The sequence below is a fragment of the Pogona vitticeps genome, chromosome 8, assembly GCF_051106095.1.
Source record: "Pogona vitticeps strain Pit_001003342236 chromosome 8, PviZW2.1, whole genome shotgun sequence".
NCBI lineage: Eukaryota > Metazoa > Chordata > Lepidosauria > Squamata > Agamidae > Pogona > Pogona vitticeps.
In genome coordinates, this window is record NC_135790.1 from 11,150,498 (window position 1) to 11,171,700 (window position 21,203).

Sequence of the window (21,203 nt, forward strand, 5' to 3'; positions counted from 1 at the left end):
TGGAGCCAGTCTTGCCTTTAATATTTTCAAAGGTCGGTTGCTTGAAATATGGTCAGGATACCCAATTCATTACCCATCTTTGGATGTCTGTGGTTCTTGTTCTTGGTTAAAGATTAATACTGCAAATCTAAGCACACCAATTAAACTCCATTGAGTCAGGAGCTCACAAGTTGTATAGCATGTGTCTTCTTTGCACAATATTTTATAGACCCTGGTATTTCTAGGTGTGTCGAGAGAGATGACAAAACCATGAGGAACCATTACAAGGATCACTGATGGTATAGGTAATAAAAGAACTAGATGAGCCAATGATTAGACCGCACATGGGACACAAATAGCACTGGAGCATCATGGATGGGAGAAGCCTCTAGCTGTGTGCTGGGTCACATGCTTTGAATTCAGTGGGTCCCATGTTCAACCACTGACATCTCTGAACCAAGCTGACAGATTCCTCCAAAACCTCCAAGCAATGTTAAAAGAGTAATTGAAAACAATGCTGAGCTTGATGTGCCAATAGTGAACTTGATAGAAGGGAGTTTCTTATGGGGAGGGACAGTGTAGGGCTTACATCTGGGTAAATACAGATAAACATAGATGCTCGACATTCTTAGTGCATGTTTTCATGAAACATTTTGCAAATGGAATTGCTATCCTAATTGATGTCACCACTTAGAGAACATGATTATGTTTAAGAGTAAAAACACCACCAACACAAATCTTTCTTCCTTCTCCTGATCCTTCCAACATAGAGAGAGAATGAGAGAGAGCGCAGAACTTCAGAATACTCTACTGTTATTGGATTAACAATGCCACCATGAAATGCTTGAGGCTGTCTCTGCCAGTGTGCTTCCCAGGCTTTGGCATGCCTGTTGCTTCAAGCATTCTCTACGGTTGGGGCAGTGAAACGTGGGTAGCCAATGGACGAGTTATCTAGTTGAGCTGCTTAAAGCAGATGAAGCTCTCTGCCCACTCTGATTTCTTCCTCTAATGATATAAAGCACAGGTTGAAGCAGTCCTGGCCCATTCTTGTTAAGGACATTGGATGTGAGCAATGCCATTTAGTGTCCCAGCTAGCCTTCTGACTCCCATCACTTCTCCCTCTCTCCTGCACTGTAGTGTGGGTTTTCTGGCACAGTCTTCTGCCACTGCGGCCCCATGCCTGCATTTTGTCTACATAAATTAGACCTTGTGTAGCATATTGGCCTGTCAGGGGACCGGGAAGAAACTATATATTGTTTCTGGCATTCCCGGGCCCTTCTGCTCCTGACATCTGGTGTGTTTGTGACAGGGAATACATTCCTAACTCATTACCCTGGCAAGCGGAATCCCACCCTGACAGCACCATTAATCAGAATCAAATAGCCTGGCAACTTAAAGAAAGAAAGGGGAAAGAGGGGAAACCACAAAGCAAAAAACGAGAGGGAAAAGACACTTTCTAACTTTCACTTGCGTGTCATTCCAGCAGTCCAGACAAGGAGCAATCTATCTTTCACAGTGACAGTTGTGATGGATGGCATTATTTATGCTTTTGTGTATTAAAAGACAGCTCAGGCCTGGGCTTGTCACTCTGCTGAAGATCTGCAAAAAGCTGAAATTTAATTTGGAAGAATGGAGGCCAGAGATCAAGGGAGACTGGACTAGGCAGCCTATAGAACTGCAAGGTGGGGGAACATGACGCACGACAGAGGAGAAATAACATTTCATGTTTGTTCTGGCTGCCAAATTGTAACTGAGGCAAGGTGGTTGAGTAGGCTGCACTGACTGGGGCAACACAACCAAATGTGAGGCAAATTTGCTTGTTTTGCTTGTGTCATCATATCTGGACTGTTCTTATCTGGTTTTCCTACTTACTTAAGGGAACACTAGCTTTTTGCCACTAACACAATGGCTAGTGTTGAAAACCGGTAGGTGTACATATTTATGCAATATGCATGCTTGTGTACACACACGTGGAAAACTGAAGGGTCTATGTGATAATCTATGAGCAAGACAATCTTGCTGCTCTTTTCAGAAGGTGGCGGAGGCTAGTGGTGGCCAGTACAGCAGCATCCCATTCTCACAGATGTCATAGAATCGTAGAATCATGAAGTTGGAAGGGGCTTATAAGGCTATTGAGTCCAAACCCCTGCTCAATGCAAGAATACAAATCAAAGGATATCTGCCAGGTGGTTGTCTAAATTTCTCTTGAATCCCTCCAGTGTTGGAGCCCTCACCACCTCTCAAGGTGATTGGTTCCGTAGTCATACTGCTCTAACAGTTAAGAAGATTTTTCTGATAATCAACTGAAATCTGGGTTCCTGTAACTTGACCCCATTGTTACTTGTCCTGTACTCAGGGATGACTGAGAACAGATCCTGCCCCTACTCTGTATGTCTACCTTTCAAGTATTTGAAAGGTGCTCTCATATCTCCCCTCAGTCTTCTTTTCTTAAGGCTAAACATGCCGAATTCTTTCAGTCTTTCTTCATACAGCTTGATTTCCAGCCCCTCTGGAGGGCATCCTTGTTGCCCTCCTCTGAACTTGTTCAGTTTGTTAGCATCCTTCTTGAAGGTGGTGCCCAGAATAGAACACAGTACTCAAGATGAGGCCTAACCAGTGCTGAATAGAGTTGAATGAGTACCTAGCAGAGTTTTGAGACTATACTTCTTTTAATACAACCTAAAATAGTATTTGCCTTTTTTGTAGCCAAATCACACTTTTGATGCATGTTCAATTTGTGATCTACAATGGCTTCAAGATCCTTCTCGCTCGTAGTATTGCTGAGCCAGCTACCCCCCCATCTTGTAAATGTGCAATTGGTTTCTTTTTCTGAGGTGCAGTACTTTGCACTTATCCCTGTTGAATTTCGTTCTGTTGTTTTCAGCCCGGTGCTCCAGCCTATCAAGATCATTTTGAATTTTGTTTGTCTTCCCGGGTGCTAGGTATTCCACCCAATTTTCTGTCATCTGCGAATTTGATTAGCATTCCTTGTATGCCCTGATCCATGTCATTAATAAAAATGTTGAAGAGCACTGGGACCAGGACTGAGCCCTGGGGTAGCCCCACTTGTTATTTCCACACAGTTTGAAAAGAAGCCATTAATCATCACTCTCTGAGTACGATTCTGTAGGCAACTGTGTATCCACTCAACACTTGTTCTATCCAGCCCACACCTAGTTAGCTTGCTAATCAGAATATCATAGGGTACTTTGTCAAAAGATTTGCTGAAGTCAAAATGTTATTTTACTGATTGCACTCCATCCCAAGATCCATTAATATTTGGCAGATTAAAAATACAACAATGAATATGATTCTATGAACTCTTAAGAGAATGGGATGCTACTAATTAAAAATACAACATTGAATAGATTACATAAATACTTTTTAATCTGTCTCAGTAAGGAATGAGAAAGGAAAAGCCAAGACCCTGGTTTGAAAAAAGGACAAGAAAAAATATGAAGGTGAGATCCACAGAGTTACAACAAAATCAAAATACAGGTTTTCACCTCTCTACAAAAATAAAACCAAAATCAAAAAGCACACACACACAAACCTGCTACAAGAAAAGCATCTTAGATCTCTGAGACAGAGAAGTGGGATTTTAATGTTCCAGAATATATAATTTTTCAAAATCACATACAGACTGAGTTATGACAGTACTCCCATTGTTTTGTGACAAAACTGAATTTTTCAACATTTCTGAAGCAAAATATTTTGAAAATGTCAAAACTGAAGCACATGTTTTGGTATTATATGAATGAACATGATTCTAAATGTCAAAACATTTCATTTAAGCATGCTTGAAATTCTTTGCCTGACCAACAATAATTTAACTCTCTCCAGGTCTTCTTCTGGGGCCTACACGGGGCGGGGGGGGAGGTCAACACACAGCTTTAGGGACTATATTCACTGAAAAACTGCTTCTTTTTTTCAATAGTAGCTGATGATATGTGCATCAGATTCCAACTGTCATGAATTCTACCGCCACCAACACAACTGCATGAACTCAAAATTCCACCCTATACTGGCCTTTTCATTCTGCTTGGCCCTAATTCACATTTACAAAAAGGTAGATGTACTTAGAAGAATTGATGCCTTTGAATTGTGGTGCTGGAGGAGGCTCTTGAGAATCCCCTGGACTGCAAGGAGAACAAACCTATCAGTTCTAAAGGAAATCAACCCTGAATGCTCACTTGAAGGACAGATCCTGAAGCTGAGGCTCCAGTACTTTGGCCATCTCATGAGAAGAAAAGAGTCCTTGGAAAAAACCTTGATGTTAGGAAGGTGTGATGGCAAGAGGAGAAGGGGACGACCGAGGATGAGATGGCTGGACAGTGTCTGCGAAGCAACCAACATGAACCTGACACAACTCCGGGAGGCAGTAGAAGACAGGAGGGCCTGGCGTGCTCTGGTCCATGGGGTCACGAAGAGTCGGACACGACTAAACGACTAAACACACAGATGTACTTAGGGTTCATGTTCTTTTCTACACAATAGCCCTGTTCAAGTGTTACCAAGTCTGCATTCCTCAACACACATGGGAGGGCATGTCTAGTCCAGCCCTTGCCCACTCCATCCACATTTTCCCCTAGTGTAAAGTATTACATCTGGAGACATGCCTATTCATGTGGTGGCTTTCCACACAAGGGAGAAGCCCAGTTTTCCAGGACTGATGTTTGTTTCAGTTTCCAAGGTCACTCTACAAATGACCTGAAAGTGACTGTTGTAGAAGAACAATACCTACTAAATAAGATTGGAAAGAGAGACAGCAGAGATAAGAGACATACAGAATTTCCAGAGCAAGTCAAAGAAATGAAACATTGACTGGGGATACTTAGCTCATTACCAAGTATGAGACTCTTAATTGAAACTTAGAACATTCTCACAATTTCCCGCTTGTGTCCATAGTGCTGTTGTCACCTTGTAAATTCATGATCTGTGCCTACCCTGTATATAACTTGCTATCTGACGTTATTTACAGCTTGGTAGTCTCATTTCTGTACTAATGGACCACTTCCACTTTTTAAATTACAGTATTTGTATCCTCTAGTGGTCATGGGGCCAGTCATATATTCTCACGTCACTGTCTGAGAAAGTGGATTTGATCAACAAAACCTCATATTAAAATATAACAGCAGCTCTTTAAGGTATGACAAGGTATTTGTTTTTATTTACTCATTTATATATTCTTGTTTTTGTCTGATATGCTAGAACAGTGGCTCTCAACCTTGGGCAACTCAGGTGTTCTTGGACTGAAGCTCCCAGAAGCTTTCTATTTGGCACTGGTTAGGCCTCATCTAGAGTACTGTCCAGTTCTGGACACCACAGTTTAAGAAGCATGCCAACAAACTGGAGAAAGTTAAGAGGAGGGCAACCAGGATGATCAGGGGACTGGAAAGCAAGCCATGTGAGGAAAGACTGGAAGAAATGAGTATGTTTAGCCTTGAGAAAAGAAGGCTGAGGGGAGATATATCTACCTTTCAAATAAATCAGATGGTAGACATACAGAGGAGGGACAGGATGTGTTCTGAATCATCCCAGAGTGCAGAATCCAGAATAATGGACTCAAGCTACAGGAAGCCAGATTTAGGCTGAATATTAAGGAAAAAAACTGCTTAACTGTTAGAACAGTATGACAGTGGAATCAATTGCCTTGGGAGGTAGTGAGTACTCCAGTGCTGGAGGCATTCAAGAGCTTTTGAATGTGGCATCTTGGCCATGCATATCCAACAGCAATGGGCTGCTAGTCTCCTGTCCATGCCTGCCTCCATATTCACAACTGTGTCCCCATGTTCTCCCATGAAATGATAGGAGAGGAAGTGTCATTTCCACTTGATTTTCATCCCTTTCCCTTTCATAATAAGTGATTTGTGGTATAGGCTAGGTACACCTAAAGGTAAAGGTAAAGGTTCCCCTTGACAATTTTTGTCCAGTCGTGTTCGACTCTAGGGGGCGGTGCTCATCTCCGTTTCCAAGCCATAGAGCCAGCGTTTTGTCCGAAGACAATCTTCCATGGTCACATGGCCAGTGAGACTTAGACATGGAACACTGTTACCTTCCCACCGAGGTGGTCCCTATTAATCTACTCACATTTGCATGCTTTCGAACCGCTAGGTTGACGGGAGCTGGGACAAGTGACGGGCGCTCACTCCGTCACGTGGATTCAATCTTGCGACTGCTTGGTCTTCTGACCCTGCAGCACAGGCTTCTGCGGTTTAGCCCGCAGTGCCACCACACCTAGAAACCTCCAAAAAACTCTAGTCTTCCTCAGGTCTAGCCTGGGTCTTTGCTGCATTTAAGTTGATAGGTGCAGGTTTAGTTGTGCTGTTTATATTCCACCCCATAGCTCTTAAAGCACACTCTCTTAAAGCACTCAAATTAATTATTCAGGCGACATATAACTACACTTTTGTGGAAGCAAAAGTATCATTAGAACCTCCTGAATAAAATGCTAACACCTAAATAAAAAAGAATGGAGAATAATCAATGGGACACAGGATGAGGAAAAACAATGGACAATACACACTTATTAGAGTGAGTGCTACAGAGTGAGAGGTTGGGAGTTCGATTCTCCACTGTGCCTCCTTGACAGGATCTGGACTCAATGATCCATAAGGGTCCCCTCCAGCCCTTCAGTTCTAAGATTAAAGCACAACTGCATTTTCAGTGACAGATCTCTGGAAAATATGTTGATGAAAACACACACTTGACATGCATGGTAGGAGCTTCCTTGGCCAATGAAAACTGTGAGCTCCATGGAGTAAAGATTGTCCGTCGTTATACAATATCTTCCTTGAACTGAAAAATACAACCCTCGTTCAAGCATAACTCCACCAGTGCATCACACATCAAGAAAAGAAAATGATTTGGTTATCCTACTTTATTCTTAAAACTGCTGACAACTTTTCATGGCAGTTTTGGACCAAATCACAAATTGCTACTATTGCTTTTGTTGTGCATCTGTCCAGCCCATAATAGGATGTCAGCGTTTGAATCAAGTTTTTGAGTACGAGAAAAAACAGAGACATTAATACAACCAGTCCATTTCCATCATTTAGGATGAGAGTTGGGTTTTCTGAGGGGTTCTGACACCAAAATCCAATATTCAGCTGTTCATTCTTATCTCCTGTGAGTACAAAATGAAATGCTGGAGTAAATGTATGAGGAAATCACATCAGTCTCACTAAACCTGTACTCAGGACGGCCCTCATCACCCCTGGCTGATTTAATCTGACTATTAGAGATGGGCATGAACTTATCTCCCCTCAGTCTTCTTTTCTCAAGGCTAAACATGCCCAGTTCTTTCAGTCTTTCCTCCTAAGGCTTGCTTTCCTGTACCCAAATCATCCCTGTTGCCCTCCTCTGAACTGGCTCCAGTTTGTTAAAATGCAGCGTCCAGAGCTGAACACAGCATTTAAGGCCTAGCCAGTGCTGAATGGACATTAACTTTATTTTTCCACCAGCTGTGCTCAACTAAGTGATGGTGAAGGAAGCTGGGAGTGGACGTTCAGCAGCAATAGAAAAAACACACATTGCTTACTCTTCATTTCTTATCTCCGTAGAAGGAGAGCTAAGCTGTAACATTTTACAACTGGCGTCCCCCAAAAAGCCAAATGGGGACAGATAAAATATATAGATAAATAAGATGTCTCCTCGGTAAACAGGAACATTTGGAGAATATAGGCAACTCATCTGTAGACTGATTTTTTTTCTGCATCTCGTCATACTTTGTAGTCTCACTGAGCCCATTTATCAGAAGTTGCTGAAATAGGCTAGTTCAGGTAACTAACTTTATCTGTCAACAGGTTAGTTGGTGCCAAAGGGACTCGAATGCATCCCTTTGGCAGAGAAAGCCTTCCCTCCCAATCTTGAAGCTTCTCCATAAATGTACAAGTGTTTGTGCTTGAACTGGCATGGCCTTTTTGTGTTGAAACCTTCCTTTCATCACCCAATATGAAGCTGAAAGTGCTGCCTCTTTGGTTGTGTACACAGCACATTCCAGGCCCTGTCACCATGATGACTGATGTGTCAGGCTTCTCGGAGGCCCGGCAGCACCTGAGGGGGCAGAGCAAAGCCAGCTTTTCAACGAAGAGCACACACAGCTATTTTTAAAAAACCATTGGGGAACATTCTCAGCCTCCTTTGGCCCCATTCTTCTTTGCCCCGGAACCTGAATGAACACTTCTTTCAGTAATGGGTTTTTCCACTTGGCTGAGTTGATGAAAGGTTTATGAGTTGACATTATGCATAAGCAGAACAAAGTGAATGGAGAAATGAGTGTGTGTGCATGTGTGTGTGTGTGCATGTGTGCGCGGGTGTGCACACGTGCAGGGTGACAGAGGGCACCAGATGCAACCATAGAGAACTTTATTACTAACTAGGATACCGGGAGTATTAAATCCCCCAGATACCTGTTTCCCAACCTTGAATCCATAGATGAGCTTGGACTACAACTCCCAGAAAGCCTGACCAGCACAACTAGTGGTGAAGGATTCTGGGAGTTTTAGTCAGAGAACATCTAGGGAACCAAGATTGGGAACCCACTGTCCTAGATTCTTATCACTGGCCAGGGGGAAGGTGCTGCTACATTGGCCAGAGAACTGAGGAGCAGAAATGGTTTAAAATCTTCATTAGTCATCCAACATTTTTCTCTCATTCCTAACTGAGATTAGCATGACAAGGAAAAGGTGAGGCACTCATTTTGAATACTGCTATCAGTACAAGCGCTTTAAAGGCCAGTACATACTGGTATTATCTTTTGGACTTCTATTTGCAACCTTGCATGCTGCCCCTGGTTTGAGTGACTGGGAGGGGCTTTTCTGGGCTGGGGTGCCAGTGACTATACTCAACACTAACCAATCGTTCTTCCCCACCTGCCTTTCCGCTGAGTGGTTTTCTGACCCTCTGTTTCTCTGTTGAAGTCAGTTGTTTGTTAGTTCCCTGTTGATCTGTTCACAACTTTATATAAAGAAATGTTTTCATTCTTTCAATCCCATGTAATAGGGAGTCTCCTACTACAATTACTCTTCTCTCCATTTTGTAGGGTGAGGGTTCAGTGGATGAGCTTCAGCCTCTCATATTCTCTTGCAAATTCTACTATATGTCTTCTGCATGCTGTCTGCCAGACTCCTCTTCAGGAAACTGAAAGTGGTTTTTCAATTCAACTGGTGAAGAGTGTCTTCTTTTGCTCCTAACCAACTGGCATATTTCCTTTTCCATGGTGCTCCCTCATTATGATTATTCTTCCCTCAGCATTCTTCCTCTGCTTTATCTTGCTGTTCTTCCATCTCCAGTGTCTCTCTTGGCTGCTTCTTGAGAAATATAATCTTCATCTTTTATAGCCTTATGTGTGGCCACTCACTGGTTCAGTGCACTCACTTTTTCTTCTAACAATGTAGCCAGTTTGCATTTGCTGCATGTGTATGCCATGTTGTTTTCAGGCACAAAGACAAACTTTGCACATAGTTTGCAGGTCAGCACCACAGAAGTATGTTTTTCCTCCACAATCCTGACCTTTCTTCTATCTGTATATGACTGCTCTTTGTAGTTTTCTCTCTGTCTCTTTCATACAGAAACCAAATATTTTTAGAGGTCTCCACTGCTAAACTCCTGTTAGCTCTCCCTTGTCACTTCCTATAATCACTTGCTCCTTGCAGTCTGTCTCACTTTAATTCCGCTCCTCTGCTATTTTAGGAGTCAGCAAATAGAACCTTCCCAGTCTTTATGAGGTCCATGGGAGCTACAAGGCATTTGGGGGCTGGTAGTCTTCTGGACCTTTATTCTCCATACATGGTGCCTCTCAGAGAATTACCAGGGATATAAATCCAGTCTTGATTCACCCCAGTGCAGTAAATGAAATTGCCAAATACATGCATGCTCTCTCTCTCTCTCTTGTTTATGTGTATGTGCACATACAAACAAACATACTCTTCTACATGCAAGACTGTGTGAATTTTTTTTGTCTGTTTCCCAAAGAACATGTCATTTTCCAAGAGTGGCTGTTGTTAAAATGTTATTCTCCAAAAAGACAACTCATTATTGGCTTGTCTTGTAAACTAAGTAAAGCAATGTTGCTGAATGGGTTATTTTGTCTTTTACAAGATGCTGGGTTTGCACAGAGATATTTGGGAGTTCAAACTTTTCCAAACTCTCTATGGTATCATCTAATCAGTCCATTAGTATGCTTAAGATTGCTCATGTGTATGTCAAGTTTATTTAGTTCAGAGGCTTTTTTTCCACATTGACTTTGAAAAAAAATCCAACTTTGTATCACACCAAAGCATACACCTATGCTAGCTCATCTTCTGTTTTTGAGGTATGTGAAAAACAGAACCAATCAGTAAGGAGTCATCTGAAAGAGGGAAAAGTGGAGGAGCGGAAGCCTAGCTCTATCAGAGGAATATTTTGTGCGGAAAGAACATTAAAATCCCTAAATTGTTTCCTAGCTGATAGGACTCCACCAAGAGCTAATTGACCCTGTACAAGGAGCTTGTAGCCTGCTGTGTTCTTCTCCCAGGGATACCACTGATTCATTAGCAGGCAACAGAGTGCCTGAGGGTCTGCTTTATCTTATGATACAGTTAAGGCCCCAGAAGTGGCCAATTCAAATTATAATTGTCGTTATTAAAACTATAAACTATGAGGCCATTAAAAATGATGAGAAGGGGAAGTTGTAGAAGGGGCCTGAATAACCCTTTGCTCTTCTAAAAACTCTACCATTATTTCAGCTCTTCTATAACTTGAAAGTCAGCCCAGTCAGAGTAAATCACTCTCAGTTAATGGACGGACTGAAAAATTGGACAACCATCTCTCTTCTGTTGAATCCCCAGCTCAGTATGTTTCACATGGTAGTGAAGTTATTTATTAAGAGGTGGGAAATGCTTTACATACCACCTTTATGGCATCAAGGGTATTGGAAAGCCAAGAGGTTTTCAGTAAGACAGACACATTGAATGATGGCTAGTTAGTACCCTCCATTTGTTCTGGACTATGACTCCCATCACCCCCAAACAGCTTGGATAATAATTCTGATGAGGGCTGTTGTCCAAAACACCTTGGGTGAGAATGTTAAACTTAATGAGACACCCAAAGTCAAACCCCCTGCTACCAGGGATGGCCATAGGAGTCTCTCTGTTGGCTTAACCAGCCTCTCTTGGGAAATAAGATGGAGGAGACGTGAACAACACCCTGGAAGGAGAGGTAAAGAAATAGTATTGTGGTGAAATAATGGTTGTTTCTTCACTGTATCTCTAAGAGTTGGTGCAATTAAGCACTCTAAGCTTATTTATTGAACACATTGAGGAAAATAACAATCACCTGATTCAAAAATGGGGGTGGGGGGAGTAACAATCCAGAAGCACATAACCAACCAATGATGTGTTGGAGGACATCAAAGGAAAAAGGCAGATAAGTCCTAGATCTCTGGACATAGCCGCTCTCCAGGAAATGTAAACGTCAGTATTTAAGAGAAACATTCTCTGCTAATTTGAGAGTGCAAAACACAAGTCATCTTTGGACCTCAGGATAAAAATCTAATTAAAGCAACAGCAAAAATAATGACCATGTCATTTCAAGCAAGCAAACAAACTCAAAACCTCAGATCTTGTAATAGTTCTATGAAACATGGGACTAGAGATATTAATTAATCCAATTCATTTTTATGGACTGAGAAGCTTGTTAATGTCACTTTCTTTTCATTTTCTCCATTTTTATTTACAGCAAATTCAATTTGTCTTGACCTTTCAGACTCATTTGCAAATTCTCACATATGGATTAAAATTGTAGAATATATTTGTACATATTTTGCTTAATGAAAGTGTTTTTATATGCAGTTTTGCTTTTTATAATTTTTGGAAGCAACATAATGGATGATCAATATTATTTTCATTGAATTTTTGTATGCAGCTTTCCTTAACAGATTCATATGCATTTTTATTGGAAATGTCAAAGTGTGAATTTCACAATAACTGAACTTTGATCTGTGTAGCAATTCAGAAAAGCAAAATTAAATAAACGTGTATTATACGCAAAGTTTGTGTTATATACTAACAGTGGTATAGTTCTAAATTCAGAAATCCAGTCTGTTGTCACAATAGTCTCCATAACTGCCACATTCACCATGCAGAGAGCCCAAAAATCCAAGGAATTGGACTAGGCTAGGCATCCTTCAGTCTCGAGAGACTATGGTAACATGCTTTGTATGGAGGACGTGGAACAGCGTCTAGTGTGGCTGAGAAGGCCAATTCGAGAATCACAGTCCCTTCCACAGTGAAGACAAATACAATCTGTCCCCTGTCCAGCTCCCAGATTTTGCTTCAATGCTGTATGTGAAGCTGGAGTAAAATAATATGGAGGATAGGCTGTTACCCAAGCAGCAAATCCCCCCTCTCCACATCACTGAAATAGTCCAATGGAAAGGCAAGAGCCAATACAATTGGTTCCAGTGATGTCGCAGGAGTTGCCAGAACGACACGAACTGCCTCTGGGACTCTGGCTCTGGATTTTGCCTCAAGGTTAACTCCTGAAGCCTTTTCCATCAGTGGATATAGCCACAAGGCAGTGGAGGCATATTAGAAGGTATTTAAGCTAGAATGAAATAAATCAGAAAGAAAGAAAGAAAGAAAGAAAGAAAGAAAGAAAGAAAGAAAGAAAGAAAGAAAGAAAGAAAGAAAGAAAGAAAGAAAGAAAGAAAGAAAGAAAGAAAGAAAGAAAGAAAGAAAGAAAGAAACTGAAGAGAGTATGTTAGAAGGTATTAAACCTAGAATGAAAGAAATCAAGAAAGAAAGGAAGAAAGAAAATAGAGTATGTTAGAAGGTATACAAGGTAGAAGGAAAGAAATCAAGAAAGAAAGAAACTAAAGAAAGAAGGTATTAAGGCTAGATTGAAAGAAATCAAGAAAGGAAGAAAGAAACAAGCCAAAGAGAGTATGTTAGAAGATATTAAGGCTAGAATGAAAGAAATCAAGAAAGGAAGAAAGAAACTGATGCTCATTTTAAAAAAAAGTGGAGTAGATCCTTGGCAAATTTAATGATTGAAATCCTATTGCTGCAATTTACTCTGCATAGGTTTGATGACATCATTTGCAATAGTAATTTCTCCTCATTTAAACATTTAATATCACCCAAATCACCTGGGGCTCCATTATAATTCTTTCCAGGATTGAATACTTATGGAAACCATGAGATGGGAGGGTAAAATCTTCAATTAGCAAAAACTGCTGTAGCAGGAAAAGTCATCCGAGCAGTACAGTAGTGATTTTCAGAAACTCTAGGCCTCATGCACACACATACACACACAGAGAGAGAAAGAGAGAGCTTCCACAGGTTCTCAACAAGGAAAGGGATTACTTGGGAACTGTGAGAGATAAATCAGAAATGTTTGACTTCTGAAAAATCATTGCTGCTGCTGACACTATCAGCCTTAACTGTGCAAATCAGAGCAATAGGATTTCAGCCAGTGTCTCTTAATCTCCATTTGAGATCAAACCATCTTCAACAGGGATTGCTTGCAACAATATGCTGTTCCTGGGAAAATCCGTTTCTTGCCCATCTACTGTGAGGAATGTAGCGAAACTCAGAGGGAACAGCAAAGATGTGTGGGAGGTAGCAGATGGTGTCATAATCCCTGTTACTTAGAAAATCCCCAAGACTTTAGCCCTGCAAGCTTTTCTATGAAGGCCTCATTAAAACCCTCATCTTCACTGCAGCTGTACCTACCTCTGCCAAGCATACATGGAAGGTCAGGATGTGATCTGTGCAAGAGCCATTGTTTACAAGTAGCACTGTTGGCAAACAAAAGCCGAATCAGTAAGTTATTTTCCTGCATTTATGTGAAAGTATATATGTAACCTCAGCAAAAGTCAAAATGTAAACCCTGTAAAGGCTGGCATTCTCCAGGGCAATAAATGTTTTGCAAAAATGCAATTTGGCAAAATGTTTAACATTAGCTTATTCAGTGGTGATGCTTTTGATGAAAGAGTAATATTGTGTTTTTAATAAAGGAAGGTCTATTTGGTGACCATTTCTCTGGAGAACAATATGGCAAAGCGAGCAGTGTGTCCATACTCAGCTATGAGACTCCCTAGTGATATGAACAAAAGGGCATGAATGAGACCCCTGAGCTCCTTACGGGAATTGGGCAAAGAGAGAAAATGGTGACAGTGAAACAACATACATACATACATACAGTGGTGCCTCGCTTTATGATTGTCCCGCATTACGACAAATCTGCTTTATGACAATCTTTTTGTGATGATCGGTTCCCTGCTTCGGGAACTGATTCTTCGCAAAACGATGTTTTTCTGACAGCTGATCGGCAGTTTTAAAACGGCCGCTGGGTAATTAAAATGGCTTCCCTGCTGTATTTAGGGACAGATTCCTCGCTATACAGGCAGCAAAAATGGCCGCCGTATGGAGGACCTTCACTGGACGGTGAGTTTTTACCCCATTGGAATGCATTGAACAGGTCTCAATGCATTTCAATTGGGTTTTTTATTTCGCTTTATGATGTTTTTGCTTAACGGCGATTTTCCTGGAACGGATTATCGTTGTTAAGTGAGGCACCACTGTACGTATGTGGTACATACATACATACATACATACATACATACATACATACATACATACATACATACATACATACATACATACATACATACATACATACATACATACATACATACATACATACATACATACATACATACATACATACATATGTGCTTCTTTCAGCTGTATGATCATTAAATAGATTTTGAGTACCAGAAACAAACCAACATGTTGGTTAAAAGCCAAGTAAGAGTCAGAAGACAAACCCGCAAGTGTTTCTTATCCTGCAAGAGTGATGCTGGAAGCTCCTTTTCTCTTCTGAATTTGGCTCCTGATATCACCATTGCAGAAATGGAAGTAAATTTGTGAGTTCCAGTTCTCATACAGAAAATAAATTCTAGCCTTAGAGGCATGCTGTTCCTAAATTCTATCTCCTTTGAGTCAGTTTGGAATCAATTCAGAATTCTTCAAGGGTGTTTAGAAAGTCTGTTTTCTAAGCATTCTCTTCTGCCTGGTGATCTTGATGCTGTCTGGCATGAGCGGGGAGTGGAAGAAACGTGTTTGGAAGCAACATGTTAAAAATATTGATGTTGTGTATTCTTTTGTTAAGGACCAATGGGCAACGTCTTCTTTAAAACAATGGCAACATTAACACTAGCATTTTATGTAATGCAACGGCATTAACTCATGTTGAAATGTTAGTTTGGGGATTTTGAGAAACTCCAACTTAAATTTTTTTAGGCTTGGATGGGTTGCAAAAATAAATATTGAGAATAATTGTCACTTTTAGAAAGCAGTGAGTAACTCATGTGTTGCTTTTAAGGATAATTATTGCAGGCTTGTGTATGTGTGCACACACACAAACAAATTCATTATTGTATTTCTCAGTGGGAAATGCAGGTCAATTTCATGGCAAAAAGCTTCATGGAGTTTTAAGTATCTACCACCTTGCTCCTTCAGCACATACGAAGCATACTAGGGGCAGGAAATGTTTTGGGGGGAAAGATGGGGAGGGGGGAATGTTTGCAGATAACAATCCAGAGCAGCCGTTCTCAAGCTTTTTCTTTTTCTTTCTTTCTTTCTTTCTTTCTTTCTTTCTTTCTTGCTTGCTTGCTTGCTTGCTTGCTTGCTTGCTTGCTTGCTTGCTTGCTTGCTTGCTTGCTTGCTTGCTTGCTTGCTTTTTCTTTCTTTCTTTCTTTCTTTCTGCCTGCCTGCCTCACCCAGGGGGCAGAGGTGACCGTGGCACATTTGAAGGGGGCTACAGATTGGAAACAATTCTTTACTCGTCACCACCTTATTGTTGAGATTTTGATATGAAAGTGTATTAAATATTAATGTTGTATAGTTAATTGTAAAATGGCTGATTTTACCTGAACCACTGTACTGTTTGTATTCAGGTGTCAGTATCAAGGATTAAGACTTAATGTTGTATAGCTGTGGTAGATGATGAAACTTTGTGTAACAGAAAATGAAGTAATGTATTTTCTGACTAGCCACAGAACTGTACATAAGTCATGTGTAAAATGAACATCTTTATCTGCTGTAAGTCAGATCACTTTTTCCTGTGCTGTGTGTTGCTTCATGTCATGTTATGCTGCTGTCTATTCTCTATGCTTATATTCTTTGTTGGAAGCCGCCTAGAGTGGTCATGGCACCAGATAGGCGGGGTATTAAATAAATAAATAAATAAATAAATAAATAAATAAATAAATAAATAAATAAATAAATAAATAAATAAATAGATAGATAGATAGATAGATAGATAGACTAAGTTGTTGGTTTTACTTTCTCAGTGTCATAAGTATCTCAGCTAACCAATATCTCCTTACTCTGCTGTAAGCTATAATAAAAATTCTCAACAGGGTTATGGGCCCAGTGGAGATTATTTTTCAAACAGATAAGTGCAGAATGTCTGGGAGGAAGGCACACATAAAAGCCAAGGCTGAAGTTGGAATGGAACTGAATCTGAAGTAACTGAGAGTGGTAGTACTTCAGAGGATGAGGAGCAGAGTGTAACAGCAAGTTCCATGATGCAGCAGGCAAGTGGAATAATGTGTACAAAACTAAATGACATTAATTACATGTCCTGGTCTTTTAAGATGGAGATGTACCTGAGGAGAGCATCACTGTGGCAATATGTTGAAAATCTGCCTGATGATGATGAGGGATGTGCAAACGATGATAAAGTGAGAGCCATAATAACATTGTGCTTGGAAGATTCACAGCTGACTTATGTGAAGAATCTGAAAACAAGCCAGGAGTGTTGGCAGGCACTTAGGAATGTCTATGTACGAGATACATCTGGGTCTAAAATGGTTGTGGCGCATAAGCTATACCACAAATATTTAATGCCTGGAGAAGATGTATCTAACCATATTAAAGAGATGTTAAATTTATTTCTCCAGCTGGAGGAGCAAGGGATGGAGTTTGACCAGTTGCACCAGTGTTTCATGATTCTGAGCAGCCTAGATGACAGCTGGGTTAATCTGGTGATAAGCTTGGAAAACATGCCAGAGAAAGACCTGACAGTACAATATTTGTCCTGGAGACTTGTGGAGGAGGACCAGAGGTGATGTGATAAGGCAGCGGAGAAGGTCGTTTATCAGTGTAAACCAAGAGGGTCTGTGGATGATGACTTCACAGCCAGCCAAGAAAAAGTTTTAGCTGTTAAATTTTATAATCGAGGCCATCCTGGACATATTTCTGAAAAGTGTCCCAGAAGTGACGGAGTGGAGAAAAGAAAAAAGAAGATGTTTAAAGAACAAACACAGAAGCATGAAGGTCATTTGGCTATCGTTAAAGCTTGTGAAAACAAGCAAAGTAATTTATGGCTTTTGGAGCTTCTCAGAATGTGTGCCAGAGAAAAGAGATGTTCACAAACTTAACCCCTTCACCTCAAAATATAGTGAAGCTAGCAGATGGAAAGCTAGCATCTGTAACTGGAAAAGGTTCTCTGTACGTAACCTGTTTAATACAAACTTTAAAAAATGTCTTGTGTGTGCCAAGCTTAGAGAATAATTTATTAAGTGTATCAAGTCTAGATAAAGACGGCTACACTATAATTTTTGAGAAAGGCAAATGCAAAATAATGAAAAATCGTGCACAGGTGGCAAATGGTTATCTAAAGGATCATCTATATGTGATGAATCAGAGCCAAATGAATGAAGCCATAAATGTGGTTAACAACTCAAAACCACATGAAAAGTGTATACATAGCCTACATAGAAAGTTAGGTCATGTAAGCTTTGGAGTTTTAAACAAAACTAAAGAAGTTGTGTCTGATCTAAATATTACAAACTGCGAGAAATATTTAGATTGTAACATATGTAAATTAACCAAGTCAAAGGCTTTTCTTGTGAGCAAGAAAAGCAAGAGTCAGTGACAAGATTTTTCAGTTGGTTCATCTTGATGTGTGACCACTGCAGCCCACAAAAGGTGATAATATGTTCTGTTTAACTATAGCAGATGATTACTCATGTTATAGCTATGGCTATGTAATGAAACATAAGAGTGAAATTTTCCAAAGATTTAAAGATTTTGTTGCTATGGTAAAACGAAGATTTAGTACTCCCATAGTGTCTGTTCAGACAGATCGAGGGGGAGAGTTTTTAGCACATTTTGTAGACTGGCTTAAGAAAAAAGGCATTCATCACAGGTATACAAATGTAGCCACAGCTGCTGAGAATGGAGTTGCAGAAAGAAGAAATGGAGTTTCGCAAGCTGTGTCATACTCATTACTTGCTGATGCCAAGTTACCCAAATGTTTTTGAGATAAAGCCATAAAATGTGCTAATTATATTATGAACAGAGTGTGGAACTCTGCAGTAAAAAATACACCATATTTTCTATTACATGGGAGACAATCTTGTTTGAAACATATGAACATTTTTGGTTGTCATGCTTGGGTTCCTATACCCAAAACATGCAGGAAAAAGGTAACCCTAAGGCAAGGAAGTTGATTTTCTTAGGCTATCAAACAGGAAGCAAAAATTATAGATTTTGTGATCAGTATGGAAATGTGATAATTAGCAGGTCAACTAATTTTTGTGAAAATGAGAATTGGTCACAAATTCATGCAAACAGTGAAATATTTTTTCAATTGTCTAAAGATAGACAAGTGAGGTTTGAAAATGAGGGAGAACAAAATGAATCATATGAAGAAGGAAATGAAGCTGTAGGAGGGGAACATGAGACATGTAGTGAAGCTAAGGAAATTGTCCCAAGACACTCACAGAGGTCTAATTTTGGTGTTCCACCCGAGAGGTTTACAGCATCATATGTAAATATGGTAATGTATGAACCTAAACGTTATGAGCAGATGAGTGCTGAGATATTTAAAGGGAACCATAGATTGCAAGTTGAAGTCAAATGCATCTAACAATCTGAAATTAGAGTGCTATGAAGATTCAGATTGGGGTTCATGTGAAACTGATAGAAAGTCAATTTCTGGAATGGCTATCAATCTAGGTGAAGCTTTAATAGGCTGGATGCCTAGAAAGCAAGGTTTAGTTGCCACAAGCACAGTGGAAGCTGAGTATGCTTCATTAAGTGATTTATGTGGAGAAGTCACATGGTTTGTCCAGTTACTGAAAGATGTAAATATGCAAAATGATTTACCTGTCACAGTGCATAGTGACAGCACCACTTACATTCAGTTGGCAACTGAGAGTCAAATGAAGAGTAGAAGCAAGCACACTTGCATAAAGTATAGCAATGTAAAGAGTGCTGTAAATCAGAAGCTGATAGATTTACAATATTGTCCAAGTGAAAATAATATTGCAGACATTTTTACGAAGCCATTGCCAATGCAGAAGCATGTTTATGAAATAAGCTTGGTCTATACAACAATTAAATTTAAGGAGGGGTGTTGAGATTTTGATATGAAAATGTATTAAATGTTAATGTTGTATAGTTAAATGTAAAATGGCTGATTTTACCTCTACTGATTGTACAGTGGTGCCTCGCATAACGAGCGCACCGTTTAACAACGAATTTGCATAGCGATCTAATTTTTTAGATCGCTAATGTGATCACATTGCGGTGTTCTGTATAGGCAAAACATCGCATTGCAATGATCGGTAAGCGTTTTGCTTACTGATCTTCGCATTGCGGTGCTTTTTTAAACAGCTGATCGGCGGTTCCAAAATGGCCACCGGGTGCCCAAAATGGCCGACCCAAGTGTTTTCATGCCCTGCCCTTGCTTATCGAGGGTGCGGAAATGGCGGCGCTATGGAGGAACATCGCTGAACGGTGAGTTTTGGAGCCATAGGAACTCATTAAACTTATCGCTTTTTACGTTCCGTTTAGCAATGTTTTTGCATAGCGACTGTGACGGCTGCGATGATGTCACCTGCCTGTCAATGCTATGGCTGGAGTTCATCTGCCTATGGCAGGACAGGAGGTGGGACTTCAGGGGGTGGAGCTAAGGTATATAAGGGGGAAGTGAATGATGTGTGAGTCAGATAGGGACTAGAGAGGGACTTGGTTAGGGTCTTGTTAGGGACTTAGGGCATGTGCAGGTTATGAGGTACTGTGTTAGTGAAGGTCTGTGTGAGAGAGTGTATGAGGGGATACTTTATGATATTGATTGCCTTATTTAGTTTATACTGTGATTTACTATCTCTTATGTTGTATCAATAAACAATCATTTTTATTTTTAAAATCCATACCATTGTCTGAGGAGTCAGATATATGTGTGTGGTTGGTGGCAGCGTGATAAGTGTATGTGAGTGTGAAGTGGCGGCTCCTCTGTGACATAGGAGGAGGTGGCCACAGCGACGATTAATCCGGAACAGATTAATGTCGCTATGCGGGGCACTACTGTATTCAGGTGTGGGTATCAAGGATTAAGACTTAATGTTGTACAGCTGTGTACATGATAAAACTTTGAGGTGATGTATTTTCTGATTGGTCACAGAACTGTACATATGTCATGTGTAAAATGAACTGCTGCTGCAAGTCAAATCACTTATTCTGCTGTAAGTCAGATCACTTTTTCCTGTGCTGTGTGTTGCTTTATGTCATGTTATGCTGCCAGAGGAATGTCGATTCTCTATGTATATATGTAAATAGACTAAGTTGTTGGTTTTACTCCCTTGGTGTCATAAGTATTTCTGCTAACCAATATCTCCTTACTCTGCTGATGTTATGAGAATACATGTTATAATCAAAATTCTCAACATTTATATGGTTTGTTATGCAGCTTACGAAGGGCCTGGCATGCTCTGGTCCATGGGGTCACGAAGAGTCGGACATGGCTTAACGACTAAACAACAACAAATGCAACTTACACAATCCTGTATGGGCCTAGATTTCTTTCATATCGTGTTTGTGGCCATGGCCAAAATAAAAAGGAAAAGGAAAGAAATAAAGAAAAGGGAAAGAAAAAAATGGAAATGGTAGAGAATTAATCAACCCAAAAACTTCAGATACTCCTTACATAAAGGTTTGCTTGCTCAGGTCATCTAGACACCATGCTTCACAAATATAGAGCTATTGAATGTATTAAGCAGTAAGCATTACAGTCATTCTGTACATGGGCCTCTAAAGCAGCTGTAGATTGGTAGCCTACTTATTTCTACAAAAGTCAACAGGATCTTTTACCTGGGCAAGAATCAGACATTAAAATGAAATAAGTCTTCTGTATATTGCTAGAAGTGGCCTGCGGGTCATACTTTG

The 21,203-nt window shown here is 40.3% G+C and overlaps 1 long non-coding RNA gene across 1 annotated transcript in view; it reads left to right on the forward strand.

Annotated features, from left to right (window-relative positions):
• Positions 1-20,191, forward strand: part of LOC144584183 (uncharacterized) — a 218,017-nt gene extending 197,826 nt beyond the window's left edge. The window contains exon 2 of the long non-coding RNA XR_013538279.1: positions 12,588-20,191. This is a non-coding gene — a long non-coding RNA (uncharacterized LOC144584183). The remainder of the gene's footprint in view (positions 1-12,587) is intronic.
• The last annotated feature ends 1,012 nt before the right edge of the window (positions 20,192-21,203 follow it).